The sequence below is a fragment of the Candoia aspera genome, chromosome 3 (genome assembly GCF_035149785.1).
Source record: "Candoia aspera isolate rCanAsp1 chromosome 3, rCanAsp1.hap2, whole genome shotgun sequence".
NCBI lineage: Eukaryota > Metazoa > Chordata > Lepidosauria > Squamata > Boidae > Candoia > Candoia aspera.
In genome coordinates, this window is record NC_086155.1 from 199,095,585 (window position 1) to 199,114,339 (window position 18,755).

Below are 18,755 nucleotides of genomic sequence, written 5' to 3' on the forward strand. Positions count from 1 at the left end.
TATATTTATCTATATTTACCATATTAAAAATTAAAATGGACCTATTCATAGAATATTTATTGAATCATGTAAAAATGACAGTATTAAACCCATTAGAAATTAACCTAAATGAAATACTTTTCATGGAAAAAACCCTATTTTTTTTAACAAATAAAAAATAATGAGAAGAGTGACATTGTTTTGAATTTTTGCAAATATCTTCAATATCTGGCAAATAATTTTGATATTGTGGATCCCTGAGAGGGTCTTGGGGGACCCCCAGGGGTCTTGGCCCACACTTTAAGAAACACTGTCCTAAGCCATCCTTCTCTCAGTTGGCAGCCTCCAGGTGTGCTGGGCTAAAGTCACAAATCCTAACTTGGCCATGGCCCACACTGGCTTTGGAGAGAGGAAAATAGAATATGAAGTTGCAACCAGAGTAGAAAATTTCAGATCTTTGTTCCTCGCGCCCTGCTAAAGAAAGAACGGTGTTTTTTTTTTTTTTTTTGAAATCTCGAAACCATGTATATCTTGGATTTCCTAACAAGATCGCAGATGTCTGAGTGTGTTTAATAAAAATGATAGTGTCCTAGGTGTGAATGAGTCAAATTTTCTTTCTTCTTTTTTAAGTCTACCTAGATGCAGAGTAGTTGGGGAAATGGGCCTTTGTTCTGTATGAAAGAATCACTAATCATCTCTTCTGTGGGTGTATGCAAAGATTCAATCGGTTGGGGGAAATAACAGCAACCTAACCTTTCCGTACCCCCAGAAACTCATAGAAGGAAAGACAAGAGGCCCAAGGGTTTGGCTTCCACCACAGGGGACAGCAAAATGGTGTCTGTAGTTTCACAAGACAGACAGGGTTCAGCCTTCCTCATTTTCAGCACTGTCAAAAATGTTTGTGGTTGAGAAGGGAACATACACAAAGTCCTTGACATTTTTAAGCAGTCTTCCTCAATCTAGCTGGTGTTCCTGGGTTGTTCTGAACAACCACCCCCACCATCCTTGTTCCTCAGTGGAGAAGAAAGGAACGATGCTCCAAAGCAAACTCTTGAGGCACAGCTTTCCATTATCTCCTGATGAGATGGACTTAGAAAGGTGAACGTGGACTTCAGGCTTGCACCCTGAAAGACTTAGGGGGACAAGTCATGTCTCATTAGGAGAGCAACTGGTTTAGGTGCAGAGAATGCCAGATTTCTTCCCCATGGGACATGGTGCTGGCAAGGGAAGAGTAGATGCTGTTCAAAGTTGGAGGTTTTTTGATCTCAAGGCATATAGCTTTTCTATCATGGTTCCCCCCCCCCCCCAAATAATATGATAGGCAGAATCCCAGAAATCTAACTATGCTTTATTTATGAGTCTTAGGTTTCCTGCTTCCGGATTATTTCATAGCTGTATGCTTTTCTTGATACGTACTCTCTTTGCCCCCCCCCCCGACACATACACACACACACACACACACACACACCATTTTCTTAGAAGTATGATAAACAGAATTCGTAGCTGGTCTTACTCTACGCATTCGACTCTCACCACATTTCCATTTCCATTGTAACTTGGTTTGTATTTCCTTGATTCAGAGCTGGGGTTGTTTTTAAATCATTTGCATATGTTCTCTTATGTGAACTGGCTTTCGAAAAGGAAGCTTTACGAAGGAGGTAGTGTTGAATGACTGGTCTTCTCCAACATGGTGCCCTCTACAGATAACCTGAATTACACTGCCCATCATCCCAAGATACCATGGCCAGGACAGCTTTGCAGGGCAGGCTCTTTCTTCTCCAACCTTGATTCTCTTCAGATTGGCGGACTTCAGCCCCAGAAATCTTCAGTCAGCTTGGCCACTAATGAGAATTCTGGGATGTTGAAGTCCACCCTTTGAGAACATGCAGGGTGAAGCAGCATGGTCTGGATATTTTCCAGCACTTGGAAGTCTTTGGATAAGCATAGGCAGGAATATTGTCACCTGAGTTTTCTGTCTAGGAGTTCATACTTTTCTTTAAAAGAAATGCAGGCATTTGCAGTGTTCTTGCATGGAGGCCAGCCAGATGTTCTTAAAGTCCCCTCACTCATTCAGTAGGAATGTACAGTAGCTATTTTTGACAGTACAAAAGAAGTAACTTTTGACATTCACATGCACACTGTTAAAGAGACGAGATGAAACCAAGATCCTTTTGCTTCACAATTCAGTCCTAGTCATTGCAAGGCTACCCCTCTTTCCGTTGACTCTGGTTTTAACACCAATGCATCGTTTCTTGCACGTGTGACCGTTCTGCGGTCATTCATCCTACAAAACATGACTCAGGGTGGGAGATTCTTAGCTTTACTCAGACATCAGAAAAACGGAACCGCCCTCTCAACCTCACATCCTAACTCAGCTTAATGTAACTTTTATGGGTTAAACCTCTTCTGAAAGCTGGATGAGTAGATTTGAACCTTTCCACACCAGAAATGCCCAGCAGAAAATATGTTGCACACTTCCCTATGAAGGTTTCCAACAGAGCTAAGAATTCTTGCAGGTTTCCACTGACTAGTTCTGCACATGGGGTCAGGTTTTCAGCCAAGGTTTTATCATTTGCCAGTTCTTCAATGTTGCCTTACAGAATTGGTAAAAGGAATGGAGAATACTCTTTTTTTCCCCCTGTTGAGGTCTTCTTTCATAATCTCCATTCCTGTAGTAGGGGATGCCAAACAAAATATGGAGACCTTACTATGGAAAAGACCTCACCTTTATTCTTTCTTTCTCTTTTTGCCTCTCCTTGAGGATTGCCAAGAGAAAAAAATATTTCGCTTGTCAGAAATCTGAACTAATTTTGAGGGGTCTTTGTACAAGGAGGGGGTGAGTTTGGTCCTTCCTCATAGTTAACAAGAATTGAACTTGAGATTTTCATGTTGTGCTTGCACCCTACCACTATCAGTTTATATTTCTTGCTCCGTCTCTGGTAGAGGAATTTGTCCTTGTGCATCTTCTGAAAGAAGCAGCTTAATATTTCCCTTGGGTTAATTGAAGATACTCAAATTTGGGAGGCTTTGGGGGGTGTTTCTTTGGTGACCTTCGAAGAAATTAAGTGCAGACTGTTTCACTCAGTACCGTTGATGAATCAAGACTTGTGCCTGCAAGATAGCATCTCTCATTAACCAAGGCGGAAATTAATAAATGGCTGCAAATGTCTGAGAGCTATATTTACATGCCACCTCTAAACTCTTTATAACTCAGGGGTGAGGGGTAGAAGAAAACTTCCATAAATTTCTTGGTGGAGGTTTGCTGCCCAGACACCTAAAGAGAACTCACAGGCAAGGATATCAGGAAAAATGTAGTGAACCGTAAAGATTTAAATTCCATGATGGGACTTCAGACAACTGTCTGTCGTTTTCCAGCAAACATGCCTGAACTTTCTCGATTTATGTAATCAGATTCTGAATGCAATCTTCAGAACCGTCGCTGGATGTGAGTCAGCAGCGTGGTGTGGCTGCCCCAACGGCAACTGCAATTTAGGTTGTATCAACAGAAGTGTGATTTCCAAATCATGGGAAGTGATAGTTACATTGATTTGGCATAGTCAGACCCTACCTTGAGGACTGTGTCCAATTCTGGATACCACATTTTAAGAAAAATTGGGAGGAACCTTGGAGATGCAGAGAACGGCAAGAGATATGAACTGCAGCTGTAAACTAAGTGTACACCCTACTCTAGAATTATGCAATGCTAAAGTTTGTTTCAAGTCAAGCTCTGCTGGCAACTCGTGGTGGTTTTCTTGACAGCAATACGGAAGTGACTTGGCATTGCCTTCTATAGTTAATCTATTACCCTGTGTTTATTTTTTGCTACTAATAATCTATATGTACACTTTCTAGAGCGAATGTACCCAGAGTTGTTTTTCATCTCTGTAATAAAGCATTTAGAAAGCATAAAATGACCACAATGTATTCCATGTATTTGACGGTCCCCAGTTTGGGAAGGGCTGGCGTTGGGAAAAAGGGGAAGAAGACATTCTTCCAAGTCAATCCCAAATGGATTTCTTGTCTCTGAGCATGTATCCATGCCACGACCAAAAAGGATCCGTTTGTTTGATCGATTGATTTCTAAAGCAACCACTTTGCTGATGCCTCTGGGTGGCTTACAGGGGATTAAAAAGATCAGGTAAAAAAAAAAGCACTAGCAGTAAAAGACGATCGTGCCAGGGAGGAAAAAACAAGATCACATACTCAACAGTTAAAAGGCTACATGACAATCACAGTGCTGTCAGTGAGGCCATGCACCCTCTCCGCCCAGTGCCCATTGGCAGAGCCAGGTCTTATGTGCCTTCCTAAAAGACAGCAGGATCAGGGTTCCCTGGGCCTACAAACAAGACATGCCTCTTGGCCCATGAGATGACATTGCTTTTTTAAAGGGCTACCAGCACTTTGCTTTGCACCCAGAAAGCTACTGATAGCCAGGGCAGCTCATGAAGAAGCAGTGTTACATGGGCATCCTGAGGTGCATCCATAGTTACTGTCACCACTGCATTTTGGACCAGCTGTAGCTTCCAAGTCATCTTCAAGGGCAGCCTCAGGTAAGGCATACTGCAGTAACCAGCTGCAGGGGGATTAAGAGAAGGACCTAATGGAATGGGCCTCGTGGGCATACAAGACAAATCTGTACAAAAGCCCTCCTGGTCACATCTGTCACCTGCTCTTCAAGAACAGCTATGTGTCCAGGAGGATCTGCAGATTGCATACCACTTCCATCTGGGGAAGTGCCCCCTGTAATGGTGTGTGGGAACAAGCTTGGGAGACAGCAGAAAGAGCCACAGCCAGGGGAACAGTCGCATAAAAGGCAGCTTAGGCTGCAACAGGAACAGGGGCGTGGCAAACATCTCAGAAGGGACCCTCCCTAGTCTCTTGGACTGTAAAGGCAACAAGAGAGAAATATACTTTCAGACTTGCAAGATTCTGTTAAAGTAACCTTGCAATAAAGTATATCTAGTTCATCTGGGTGTGCTCCCTGTCTGGACTACCTCGCAAGGCTGGTGCCACCCCATCCAGAACTAAATTGGAAACCATGGGTGTTGCTTCTAGAAGGCACTCATCTCAGCTCCCAGGAAGTTGTTGTTTGGATCGGAGCTTTGTCAAGGGGAATAGTTGGGGAGCAATTTGCCTGTGTCAGTCAAGGTCACAACCAGCCCTTTAACTTAGATTCGGAAACAAACGGGTCTGAAAGAGTGATGTTTCAGAAGTGGTGTGATGCCTTTTTGGCAGCTCACACCTGTTATCAAGGGACTGTTGCTGTTCTGTTCTAGCTGAGGTTTCCAGATAGTTTTCAGAGACAGCCTTTTCGGATCTTAAGTCTTTTCAGGCTCCCTGAAGCCGAGTGGGGTTTGTGCACCATTTCATGGGATCTTGTATTGGTGTTACAAGCTGGTTTGAGCATACCGTTACTTGATAAGAATGTAAGCCCCATAGTGGGGAATTACACTGCATTTCTCCATCGGCATTTCAGCTCTGACATCTTGGCCAACGCTATGATTTGTAAAATACGGAACCTTTTGTGATTGTTGCATCAGTGTAGCTCTCCAGGCCATCTAATAAGCAGGGTCCCTGGTTGTGTGGACAGCTGTCTTTGTGTTCAAGTGAACACAAGCACAGCAAGATTTCAGTCCCTTCAAGCTGGTTGGGAAAGCCAACCGGGGGGTATGTTGATTGTGTGGGTCCATGTGCACAGCCCTGCCACCTGCCCAGTTTCAAGCCCTTTTGTGTTGAAGAGGGTTCCTGGGTTAATTTAAAAAGAGCAAACTGGTTTTGAAGGTGGCAGAAAAGGAAATACAACGAACTCTGCTTGCTCTCCTTTCTACAAAGTTGTTGTCAAAGTTTCCTGCTCTCATCTTGTTTCCTAAGAAGAGTGATTTGCATAGATTTTTAATTTTGATATAGGCTGCAGCTGGTAGATTTTCCTTACTTCTCTGCAGAATCTGATACTAATAATTTCAGTGCTTGATCAAGATTTTGTGGTTTCCTGAGCTCTTCGTTCTCTGACTTCCTTGTCTTGAATACGTATTCCTGGTGGCTATTTAGCCCATTTGGAGAGTTGCTCCCATGAGATGGTATGTGAGGAAGGAGGGCTACCAGCTTGGTTGGCTTCAAAAAAGGGTTGGACCAACCCTTGGAAGTCATGGGGATCAATCTCTATTACCCTTGATGGGCTCTGATGGCCATCTGCTGGGAGAGTAGTGGGCTTCCTGGTGCAGTTGGTTGGCCATTGTGAGAACAGACTGCTGGACTAGATGGACCAGGGGTTCGATCCAGTAGGGCCCTGCTTATGTCCTTATGTTCTTCAGTTTCAATCTGGTGGCAAGAGAAGGACCATGACTGTTTATCTTAGCCTCAAGGTCATGGCTCTCCTCATGTCGATGTATTTGATCCTCAAGGCACTTGACATACTGCAGTTTTCCAAAGATTATACCCCATTCAGGCCTTGCCAAGATCTATGTTTGTTTGGAGTCAGCAGGGCTCCTGCTCAGTCCACCTTCTGGAAACAAGGTCTCTTTCCCTCCCAATGCCCCCTCAAAAGCAGCAAAAGGGGTAACAGAATCTTTTTAAAATAAAATAGCTCAGCTTGTCCATGAAAACAGCACTACTTAAAAAACAATAGCCTTTTACTTCAGGGTGGGGAAAGTACCAGTTTTTTCTGTCCCGGGAAGCTAATCGTACACGTACCGTGAATAAATGGATTTGGTCTGCAAGTTTCCATTTTGAGATTAATTTTATGCTGCGACCTTGTGGCTGAAATATCTGATCTAATTTAGGCACTACCTACTAACTAGCAACTTGGTTCTTCCCCGTTCCCTCATGATTGTCCATTCTGGCTTGGGCTGCTGGAAGTTGCAATTCAGCAACACCTGGAGGGCCATAGGATCCCCACCCCTCCATCTGGATTGCTCCTATATACATTCATGACCATGCACAAAGCTATAGATATTGATCACGTGTAAAGTTTGTGCAAATGTTGAGGCCCTAGGAGGCTTGTTAGCGAATATGCCCGAGTTGGATTGTGGGGGTAGGCCTTGCTGTTGCCCATTCAGATCCCACCACTATCATTCCTTGGAACAGTTGCTTTCCATTTGTGGATCCATTTTCCTTCCTTCATCCAATTAATGTTCATTTCCACACCCCTTCATTAATTTCCATTATTTTTTTCTCAATGGCTGTGCATCTTGCACATGGGCTCTGCTTCTTCCTGGAGTACAGTTCCACAGTGGTGTAAAGCAGAGAGCTGAGAGTGTTCTGTCAACCCCAGTTACTCTGTGTTTTAAAAGTATTTTCTCTGTGAACGTAGTTGAGATTCCCAATAAAAAATGCTGAGGTTATGGGCATCACACAGACTCTGTCCCTAAAAATGGCTCAGTATCTTCCTCACTCCCCCAATTTCAAACATTTTGGTTTTTCAGAAAGAATGATTTGGCATGGAGTAAACATTTTGAAAAAGCGTTGTAGAAGAAGGCAATGGCAAACCACTACTGTACTAATGCCGAGAGAACTATGTGGATGTGAGCATAGAGTCCAGATAATAGAAAGTGGTTGTTCCATTCTACTCTTCCCTGGTCAGTCCCCACTGGCAATGCTGTCTTCAGTTCTGGACACCACATTTCAAAAAGGTTGGTGATAAACTGGAACAAGTTCAGAGGAGGCTACCAAGATGGTGAAGGGTCTGGAAACCAAGCCCTACTAAGAATGGTTAAAGGATCTGGGTATGATTAGCCTACAGAAAAGATGAGTAAAAGGGGTAATAAGATAGTAGTCTTCAAATACCTTGAAGGGTTGTCACAAAGAATAGGGAATGGACTTATTCTCTATTGCCCTAGAGGCCAGGACCAGAACAAATGGACTTAAAACTACAAGGAAGGTGCTTCAGGCTAGAAATCAGGATAAACTTCCCTGACTGTAAGAACTGTCAGCTGTTGGAACAGGCTACCCCATGACATTGTGAGTTCTCCTTTACTTAGGTTTCCAAACAGAGGCTGGGTAGTCATCTATCAGGGGTTGTTCAAGTGGATACTGTACTTAGTAGGAGGTTGGACTACGTGACATTCTAAAATCTCTTCCAACTCTACAATTCTATGAAGCCATCTTGACTTGAGAGCCTCTGCATTTTGATGTCAACCTGGTGCCTTCCAAATGTGCAGGGGTGGCACTGGCTGGAACTCTGGGGATTGCTGCTGCTGCTGTTGTGTGTGTGTGTGTGTGTGTGTGTGTGTGTGTGAGAGAGAGAGAGAGAGAGAGAGATTTTGTGTTTTACATCACTTCATAGAATTGTAGAGTTGGAAGAGATTTTAGATGTCATGTAGTCCAACCTGTAGACCTTCTGCAGAGGTCATACTTGAAAAAAATAGTCCAGTCATAGTCCAGTAAGTAGCAGAGGAAAGTCCAATTAATATTATTCATATCTAATCTCCCAGCTCTTTGGTCTTTCAGAAATTTAGTGTGGGGTTTTTTGAGAAGGTGGGGTATGAGAAATAGAATGTGGGCAAGACGAATGAAGTGGAAATCTAAGTCACACAATCCTGTGAGAACTGTGAGGGAGGCCCGCACAGAACTGTTTTGTTATGCTGGGGATCTCCTAGGGGTTGCCCTTATTTCACATTAACACCTGGGGGAATATTCTGCAGAGGTCATGCTTTAAAAAAAACATGCATGGAGTCCACACCAAGTTCAGCAGAAGTTGCTGGAAAGAAAAGAACTGTTTTTAGTAGGGGCATGAGGTTGAAAAGTCCTCAAGGAATTTCAAAAAGCAAAACAAACGGTAAGCTAAAAATAGCTCTGATTTTTAAAAGCAGTAAATGTTGATAGGCCAGTTTTGTTTCAGATGACGTTTGCTAAGAAACGTGTTTGAGCACAGAGGCGGATTCTGCTATTCTGGCAACCGTGGGGCAGGAAGGTGCGTTTTCCTTGGATGTTGGCTACCTATTCTTTGGCTGTGGTGAAGCATGATTTGGGGACTGCCCTGGAGCAAGTGAAACTGCATCAAGTTGCAGGTGGGACTGGGGCAAGGATCAAGGAGTAAATGAAAATATCTTTAGCAGGATTTACCAGAAGTTCATCATGTTGGGGTACAGTGTTTCCATTGGTTTGTGGGTCACAGCAGGCTTTATTTGGCACATGGAGGGCCATAATCCAAAAGTGGAGGACTGGAGGCCAAGTGGGGAGGCAAGTTTAGGCATTTTAAGTGGAGTGAACACCTTCTGCATCTCCCAAGTTGAATCTTCAATCTCCATTTGAATCTTAACCCTCTCCCAAAAGTGGAAAGAGCCCTCCCCCAATTTTTCCCCTGCTTGTTCACCTCCCCCCCCCAAAAAAATAGAATGCAGATGGGCCACACTTTTCAGCCCAGCCCTCAAAAAAGAATTGACTTTTGGGTGTGAACGTAAAGAAAATTCAAGTTCTCCTAAGGTGCTGGGTTTGCAGCCATCAAATATAGCTAGTTGTCAACATAATAAAACCAGGAGGCCTTGTTGTGTTGAAAAATAGGGCAAGAAGAGGGATCTCTTGCTCCCAGATCTGCAGCCACTAGAGTTATATCTGAAGAGCTTTTTCATTCAGAAGTCGGTCTCGCTAGCCATTCCACAAATGTTTGTCTATTTCTTGTTAAGTCATAGGTCCAAGCTTCTGGTGATGGATGCTTCTGCTGTTAATACAAATGCTGCTCTGGTTAACAACCACACACTGGAGGACAGAAACCTATTCCTGTAGTGGCACCAGGTCGCAAAGACCCTTTTCAAGACTGGGACCGAGTCCATTGAATTTACTTTGGGGAGGAGGGTCCCCAATCCTCCTTTATATGGCACAGCTGCCTGAAGCCATTGGGAATGACAGATCTTTTCAGGAAGGCAAACCACTAGTACAGATTGCATAATTTCGTATTTTAAAGTCATCTTACTTGGTTGGTCTTAACCAGGCAGTCAGTAGATTTAAGATGGAGCAGACCACCCTTTTTGGACTAGGGACACATTTGAAATGTTGAGAGATGTGGTGGGCACCTTATAAAATGGCCATACGTGAGCCAGAGACTTAGCCAACCAAGATGGGCATTTCAGTCCCAGAACAAATTACTTGTCATGAGTAAGGATGGCGAGCAGGAGGCTCTCACCCAGACTGTCAAGCGCATGCGTAGCACTGAGGAACTGTTCAGCCATTCAAAGAGACACAGATCGGGACCGCCTTAACCTTTGGGGTTTATATGGCTGGGTTTTCCCACGCTTTCTCAGTTTGTTAGGATTCTTGTTAAGTACTACTAATAAATATTAGAGACCAAGTCCTCGCCTCAGTGTGTTTCCTGGTAATCAGGACATTACTAATAGGCAAACTATTTCCTGGGGATGGTTCCTGCTACTCTAACAAGACCTTTGTGGGGCCCAAAGACATTCTTGCGAACCCTGGTGTCCCTCAGAGGAAGGTGTCAAAGAAGCCAAGATGGTGGCTGCAGCCATGCAGTTGAAGCCCCACCTCTTTTTTATGTGCATTGTGACTTGTGTGATACCCACATACACCCAAAGACACCCCTGCCTGCAAATAAACCCGAAACTAGTGACAGTACTTCACTTTGGGGTGGGAGTGAGGTGGGTGCCAAGAGAACAGTCCAGAGCAGGTGAGTGTCTAGGGCAGTGTTCCTCAACCTCAGCAACTTTAAGATGGCTGGCTGGGGAATTCTGGGAGTTGAAGTCCACACATCTTAAAGTTGTTGAGGTTGAGAAACACTGCTCCAGGGGTACCACATAACCAAATTTGGACTTGAGACTTCTACTGCAGTGGCCCAGTAGAGAGACATCCTCGTAGTAGCATTTGGCCTTCTTTTTCTCCTGTACAACTCACACCCTGTCTTTCCCAACAAGAGAAATAGGATTTAGCACGAAATAAGTTAGTGGCTGCTCACTGTCTTAGCCCTGAATTCTGCCTTTGGATTAGAAAGCTGGATTGATGCTCCATCTTCCTGTTTTCTGGAGGAATTGGTGGTTGGGCAGTCACAGCTGTGGTGGATCCTGCACAGCCTCTGTGGGCTAAATGTTGTGCTGTTGCTTCTGACGCTTGGACCTTCTGTGCCAGCACCTACCTGAATGGCTGGGATTTTCATAAAACAACAGCTTGCTTTGAAGAAAGGGGAACAGGCACTTTTCCTGCCAAGAACAGAAGAGATCAAGGGCTGTTCTTTTGTTACAGGTGCTGCTCCGGTCAGCTGAGTAACTTGGCAGTTCACCGAGTGGGCCTGCAACCACAGGAGCACATTGCCGCTTCTACCCCCTTTGTTCCTTTCATGCATCCCTCCCCATCAAGAGTGCACAACCTGAGAAATACCCACAAAGCCAAATCAAGCCTGCTAATCCTTTGAGGCAGACCTGAACGGGCTTGAAAGGTACTCCGTCTGCCAGGGATAGCAAAAGTAAGGGGACTCATCTTCACCAGCACCTAGTACCTCTTTTTTTGTTTGGTGCCTTCAGGTCAGTTTTTGGCTCCTAGCAACTGCCTGGACAAATCCCTGCAGTTTCCTTGGCAAGATTTCAGAAGAGGTTTTCCATTGTCGTCTTCCTAGGACTGAGAGAGAGGGACTGGCCCAAGGTCACCCAGCTGGCTTTGTACCTAAGGCCGGACTAGAACTCACGGTCTCCCGGTTTCTAGCCTGTGCCTTAATCACTACACCAAACTGGCTCTCACCTAGTACCGCTAATAGAAGGATTTTTCCTTTTATATTGTCACGCTGCAATTTCCTGTGCTCTCAGTGTAAACGACAAAGGAGCAAAAAATTTGTCTACAAGTGACCTTCTCTTTACAAAATCTCGTTTCAATGTGCTTCATCTATATTAGATCATCTCAAAGCTCCCAGTGCTGTTTGTCTTTGTGACTCTGGGCCCTTGGAAATTACTACTCCTGACTTTCTTTATTGCACCTTATGTTGGGATATAAGGAAGGAACTTACTGACCCACCACTACAAAGGTTCCCAAGGAGAAATGGTTTATTCTATGTTACTTATTGCCAACTCCAAATATAACCCAAACAGTTGCAAAGCTCTTCTCTATCACTGTTAAGGCAAGAGCCCTGTTTTGTCGCTGTGATTTCATTAACCATGTCAAGCCAATTTCATTTATTTAAAATCGGCTTTTGTGATGGATTTTATTGTCTTGCATTTTTTTAAATTTATATTTATTAAGATTTTTCCCATAGAATAAAAGACAAATCAAGAAAAGAACAAAAAAAGTGCAAGAAGTGAAAAAGACACTAAAGTTAAAGAATATATGTGACTTCTGACCTTTTCAACAGATAATTACAATCTTACTGTCTTTCCTCCCTCCTAGAGATTATATAAGTCCCTTCAGCCCCTCATTTAATCCACATCTTTCTTAATCTTCAGATCCATAATTCTTCATGTCATTTCCTGCTCCTTTCAGCAAAAAGTCCATATAAGGTTTCCAGTCTTTCAAAAAGGTTTTTGTTGTTTTTTTCTTTGACCAAACAGATGAATTTTACTATTTCTGTGAATTCTGACATTTTCACAATCCATTCCTCCATTGTGTAAATTTTACCTAATGTGTTGATCACCTTTAAATTTCCAAATAACAGCATCTATCCAAGTTAGTATTGGAAACTGAATACAGGACTGGACAACATTTAATTTGGGAGAGAATTTGATGGAGACTACAAAGACAAACAGTCTTGTTTATCTCTTCAGTTGGTGGCTTTTCTCTTTTTCTTTGTTTTCCAGGGTCCAATTCCCTTATTCTTATTGAAGTTCAACTTGAAGAATTTCCAGCTAAAGATACTAGAAGAGTCAAGGGTAAGTAAGCACTCACTGTTTGTTGTCAGGACTACAGTGTTTGGGTAATAATTTAGGTTAATTGGTTTAATTCATTCAGAGCTATTGACTAAATCATGTGGCCCACCTAACTGGGCCACAAATTTATCTTGAAGTATTACTATTTTATTAATGCTACATGACATAGGCTGAGATGGGCAAACTAGGGAAATACCCATGAACGTTTGTCATAATAAATGGACCACAAAAATCTTCTATTTTTCTACAAGCGGTTAACAAGCCATTCCTTTCCAGGCCAATATAGTGGTCGGAACAGGGATAGGCAGCCTATTACCCCAGTATCTTTTGGACTAAAGTTCCTATAATTCTTGAACACTGACTTGGACTGATGAGAACCATAGTTTATAATAATTGAAGGACATCAGGTTTCATCCTCCCTTCGTAAGATGGTGAGACTGCAATGAGAAGGATGTTGGCCCAAGCCCTATGGAGCTCTAGTTTCTTGAGGTCTGATCCTTCAGCCTGATCCAACTTTGGGGTTGTGAGGAGAGAAAGGAGAACAGACAAACAAATGTCTTCAACTCCTTAGTGCAAAAGTAGCCAACAGATGTGACAATTGTTATAAGAACAACTGGGGAGCAAGCGCCTTTCCTAGATCTCTCCTTCTCCAGGGGAAGTTCTAGAGCAATTCAAGTTGTGTAGACTTATAGGCTAAAATCAAGGAAAACGGTTTTGTTTGTTTGCAACAGAATTATTGTTTAATTCCTATCTAAATTGGTCAGTTCATCAGGAGCAGATGAATCAGTTAAAAGGATGGATTAGCTGAAGTTGCTTGAAGCTACAGCAGAACTGACCATGGGAATGATTTTTTAAAAAAGGTATTTTGAAATGTCAATAGTGAACTCTGGAAGGAACAGTTAAACAGTTTTTTGCAGCCAGCTGGCATGGTGTTTGCAGCGTAGTCCTTCCCAGAGCCTTGATATCCTCATATCCTGAGGGAGCATACCCAGAGTTCCTTGGCCCTGGACTTCTACACCCCTTATTTCCACACATTCACTGATTCCTTCCAGTGGTCACAGCTGACATCTTCGTAGTAGTAGTAATGGCATAAAAAGTGATGTATGAGAACTACTCAGTCACTGCTTAGTGGAAAAGAGTCTCAGTATGAGTAGCGGAAAACCCAACCTTCTCCTTTTACATCTCCCCAAACCTTTGTTTGCTTGCAGGGGACCTGGTAAGCCCTGATGCCACCGTTTGGTGCTTCCCCTCTAGAAGTGTCAGTATTCAAATACATGTCTTGGACTTGTCACCCTTTTGCAAATTTGTGGCAGCTAAAGAAAGGGAGTTTCCAGCCAAATTGTTTGTTCTTAGTAAGCTAGTCTTTAAATATATACTTTGTGGGTTAAAACTGTGAACTATAAGTAGTCCTTCAAACAGTGGGAGAAAAGCTTTTTTTCTTTTTCTTTTTTTTAAAGGCAAAACTAACATGCCAGGTTGGTTTTTGAGAAGTGAAGCAAACTTCCCCCAAGTCTTTATGTATTTTAATGTGCTCAGGTAATCAGTCTTTAATTTAAATCTTTTCTTTTCAGCATGGCGGAATTCTTTCATGCAACCCAATTCTCTCCTCGGTTGAGTTTTGAAGGATTATAAAAGTTCTGGGCAACGTTGCATCTCCTGGTCTTCAAAAGAGCTTTGTGGTCTGCGGTTTCAGCAGTTGGACAGAAAGATAAAATCAGAGGGTGAAGAGTAAATTAGGATATACTCATTATACGATCTGCACTATCTGTTAAATGCGTATTCAGAAGTACCTCCCATGGTCTACAATGGAAGTTGCTTCCAGTAATCTTTAGGAGAGCAGCCTAGAATCATCAAAAAAACCTGCTTGAAACCAAATCAGGCCGTTAGATCTGCTCAAGTGGTTGTCACCAGAATTCATTCGTTCAATTCATTCATTCATTCAAATTTCTATTACCGCCCATCTCCCCCCAAATTTGCCTCAACCCAGCACTCAATAGAAGGGTTGAGCTACAGTTGCTGTGGTTCTGAGCATATTAGCTATTGTTGCTCCCCAGCAGTAATTAGATTGGGGAACATCTGCACTAACGCTCATCCCCAAACCAAAAATGCACTAAACCAATCTCCTGCCGTTTCCTTCTGGGTGATGAATTTTAAGGGCAAGCTGACTGGCTGAATTCATCTCTGACCTTCAGCTTGGTGTTCCTACCATGGTGTGAATCTAAAGCAGTGTTTCTCAATCTTAGCTTCTTTAAGATGTGTGGACTTCAACTTAATGCTGGCTGGGGAATTCCTGGAGTTGAAGTCCACACATCTTAAAGTTGCCAAGGTTGAGAAACACCGATCTAAAGGACTACCATAGGAAAATAGCAAAATAAAGGATGTTCCAGATTAGGGGTTTTTCCCTTCCTTCAAAGGTTGTCTGAATTTCTGGTCAGGGTCTTTGCATGTTTCTCTTTATAGTCTTTGCTTGTGATCTTCCTAGCTTATACATTCAGCAAGGTCTTGTCTTAGCTAGTCTCTGCTAGTATCTCAAGCTTCTGTTCAGCAGGTTCACTTTGAAACAAACAACCTTCTGAAGGATGTTCTGAGTTAGGACAGGGCTGTTGGTTGGTTTTAGATTTCAAATGCCAACACCGCTAGCCAGCGTGGGCATTGATAGATAACGCTTTGTGGGTGGTGTAGTTCAGAATATACAGAAGGTATCCATTTCATACCCCTGAGTTAAAAGTGTATCTCAGCCTGGATTGTGTGAACCTCACCTCCCAGATTCCTCAAGAATGCTTGTGCAGGTTGGGTTTTTTTTTTTCCAAAAGTTGCATTTGGAGATCATCCAGGTTGAGGAAGGTTGGTGTATCCAGACCATCATTTTGCATTCAGTTGGTTATCTATGTTAGAAGTGTCAAACTCAAGAGTGCAAGCCAAAGTCTATGGCTCTGTAGCCCAGATGACCATCCAAAAAGGGGGCAGGTAGTGACACAACAACAATATCCAAGTATAGCACCAAATCTCATGCTGAAATACTCACAAGATATGCTTTGCTTCTTCCTTTTCTTGCTTTTTTAAATAATAGTAATAATCTGACAATGAGAAAGGCATTCACACTACTATTCTGTAGTAAAATGTATTCTCCAACAATACATGGAGCCCCTCATTAGACCATTGCATCCAGGGTCCAAAGCCATCCAACTGTTGGGTGGGAATCCTAGACATTATGGATCCAGCACATCTGAAAATCACAAGATTAAAAGCATTCTGCAGGGTAACATTACAGAGTTGTGGGGAAGCTCCCTAACTAAACTTTGCACTTTAGAAAACCAAATCATACTCCTCCCCACCTGTGGGTGCTCTTGGAGCACATTGCCTCTTTATGTGGATGGATGTGTGTGGCCAGGGTTTGAGATGCCCAGATGCTTGATGTGAAGTATTCTGGTTTACTTCCAAGGGACACGGTGGAGCTACAGGCTCTAATATTTTGGTGCACCAGCAATTGCAGTTAGACCATAATATGTGGAAGTGTAAAATGCCTCTATTGACTTTGGCTTAGTAGGAAAAGAGGTGCAGAATCCTGGAGTTGATGGCAGGTTGGGGATTCCCAAATGGAAGCCCCATCAGGGAAATGGGGCCTTTTGAGATGCAAATCCCAGCAAGAGCCCTTCATGACATACAGCCTGGTCATTTAAGGGACCACCTCTCTCTGGTTGTTTCTGTCCATCCATCGAGATCAGGCAGAGTGGGTGTGATTCAGATCCCATTGATCAAGCAGTGTCACCTAGCAGGACCAAGGAAGTGTGCCTTTTCTGTCATGGTGCCTGCCCTCTGGAATGATATCCCCCCAGAGATCTGGATGGCTCTCACCCTGATGACATTCAGAAATATTAAAGACCTGACTCTTCTCCCAAGCCTTGGGGTAGGATGATACTTGAGCCCATCAGATGAGATTTTCATTTATACGTTCGTTTTCCAGCCACGTGTGATTTTTTTCCTCCTCTTTCTCTTTTTGAACTTACTTTATTTTAATTCTAAGCTGCCCCGAGTCGCTAGGAGTTGGGCAACTTCTAAATTGCAAACAAACAAACAAACGCATGCAAAGTAAAGTGGTGGTGAAACTTAAAAACACAAGGATCAGATTATTTGGAACTTCCATGCTTTGAAGTCCCAAGCTTTGGCCCATTGAGGAAGAATGAACGAAATACTGGTACGTTTTCCTACACTCCAGATTTAAGGCCTTTCCATGTATCGTCTGGATTTCCAGAGGAACAAGTGCATTATCTGGACTGCATCCAAATCAAGAATTAATAATTAGTTAGAGCCAACCTAGTGCCTTTCAAGTGTTTGGGAACACAGCTCCATAGTTCTGACTCTTATTCTCAGGTGAAGGTAATACAGTATTCCATGACTGGAAGTTGCCAGATCTGAAGTATATCTGGTTACTTTATCTCTTGTCAACAATATTTGTTTCAGTTCCTCTCATTCCTTTTCCTGAAAAAACCTGCCTCTGCTTGGAAAACTCAGCCTTATAGATTCTGGAGTAAAGGCAGATTCAGAGCATTGACCTGATGTCCTTATCCTCCTTTAATTCTCTTTTTACTTTCTTATGGAACCCAAGTTAATAAATCCACACTTTTTGATATTTTTATTCAGCAATTTCACACTGGAGCTGCTTTTTGAAAAATCCCGTGTATAGGACCATCCACTTAAGATCAGATGTTGATTGATCAATTGGATTTAAAGTGTTTTTACTCTGCTTCAGCCATAAAATCTTCTAAAACAATCAATATAAAATGGCTGTCCATGTCCATTGGTTTGGAAACGAAGGAGAAAGGGAAGTGGGGCTTAGGAAGAGAGAACCAGAACTCTCGCACCAGTAAGTTAAATAATACATAATTTTCAACAATTCACAGAAAGTGGGGAGAGACAGAGACACCAAGACCATATTGGAGGCGAATGGCTTCATAAGGCAGAGTATTCCACTGATTATTTCTGAATATTGCCAATCAAATATTAACCATTTGTTTTTTCCTGTGAAGCTTGACATTTATTTTGTATCTAAGATGCAAAAAGACGTTTCTCATGGGTGGTAAAATATGTAGCATTAGAAAATGACTGGATAAAAGAGTCAGTGATGTAGTGGATGATTAGATATAGAGACAGAATTAAAATATGAGTTAGTCACAAGATCTTGGTAACCTTCTGTTCCATTTTCTTTTAAATAGGGAATCAGTAGTATATACGTTAATATTGTTTTCTCTTTTTTCTTTTTAACAGGCAGGATTTACCAGTGCAATGAAGATCAGCATTTCGCAGGCCAGGTCCAAACCAGTAATCCACACTTTATGGACTGTCAACCTGGAAAGAGCAACATTCAAGTGCCAAGGATGACTGTTGGAGTTCTCAGTGCAAAGCGGTCTGTGAGCAGATTAATTGTAACAATTACTACAATAAAGCATATGAAGAATCTTGATGCTTCATTCTGATGCTTTGTATACAAGTGTTGCATATTGGCTAAAAATAATAATAAAGGTAGGATAGAAAATGAATGAATGAATGAAGGCTAACGATTCCTTTGTCAAGCAGAAACTAGGTTTAGTACCAGATGACTGTCTGGTGACAGCTAATGAATAGATGGCAAGGGTGGAGGTGGCAGGAAATGTGCTTGTAGATATCTCTCTTGGTGCCCAATGCATTTTCTGCTCCATGTAACCATGATTGTTCAAGAATTCCCTAAGATCTAAATCCATGGGCCCCATACGTATTCTAAGAAAATCAACCATACAGATAATTTTGTTGTTCATTCGTTCAGTCGCTTCCAACTCTTTGTGACTTCATGGACCAGCCCACGCCAGAGCTTCCTGTCGGTCGTCAACACCCCCAGCTATCCCAAGGATGAGTCCGTCATCTCTAGAATGTCATTTATCCATCTTGCCCTTGGTTGACCCCCCTTCCTTTTGCCTTCTACTTTCCCTAGCATCAGCATCTTCTCCAGGG

The 18,755-nt window shown here is 42.7% G+C and overlaps 1 long non-coding RNA gene across 1 annotated transcript in view; it reads left to right on the top strand.

The window, feature by feature from the left end:
- The window catches only part of LOC134494482 (uncharacterized), a 99,038-nt gene extending 80,807 nt beyond the window's left edge, over positions 1 to 18,231 (top strand). Inside the window, exon 2 of the long non-coding RNA XR_010067677.1 lies at positions 18,036 to 18,231. This is a non-coding gene — a long non-coding RNA (uncharacterized LOC134494482). The remainder of the gene's footprint in view (positions 1 to 18,035) is intronic.
- The last annotated feature ends 524 nt before the right edge of the window (positions 18,232 to 18,755 follow it).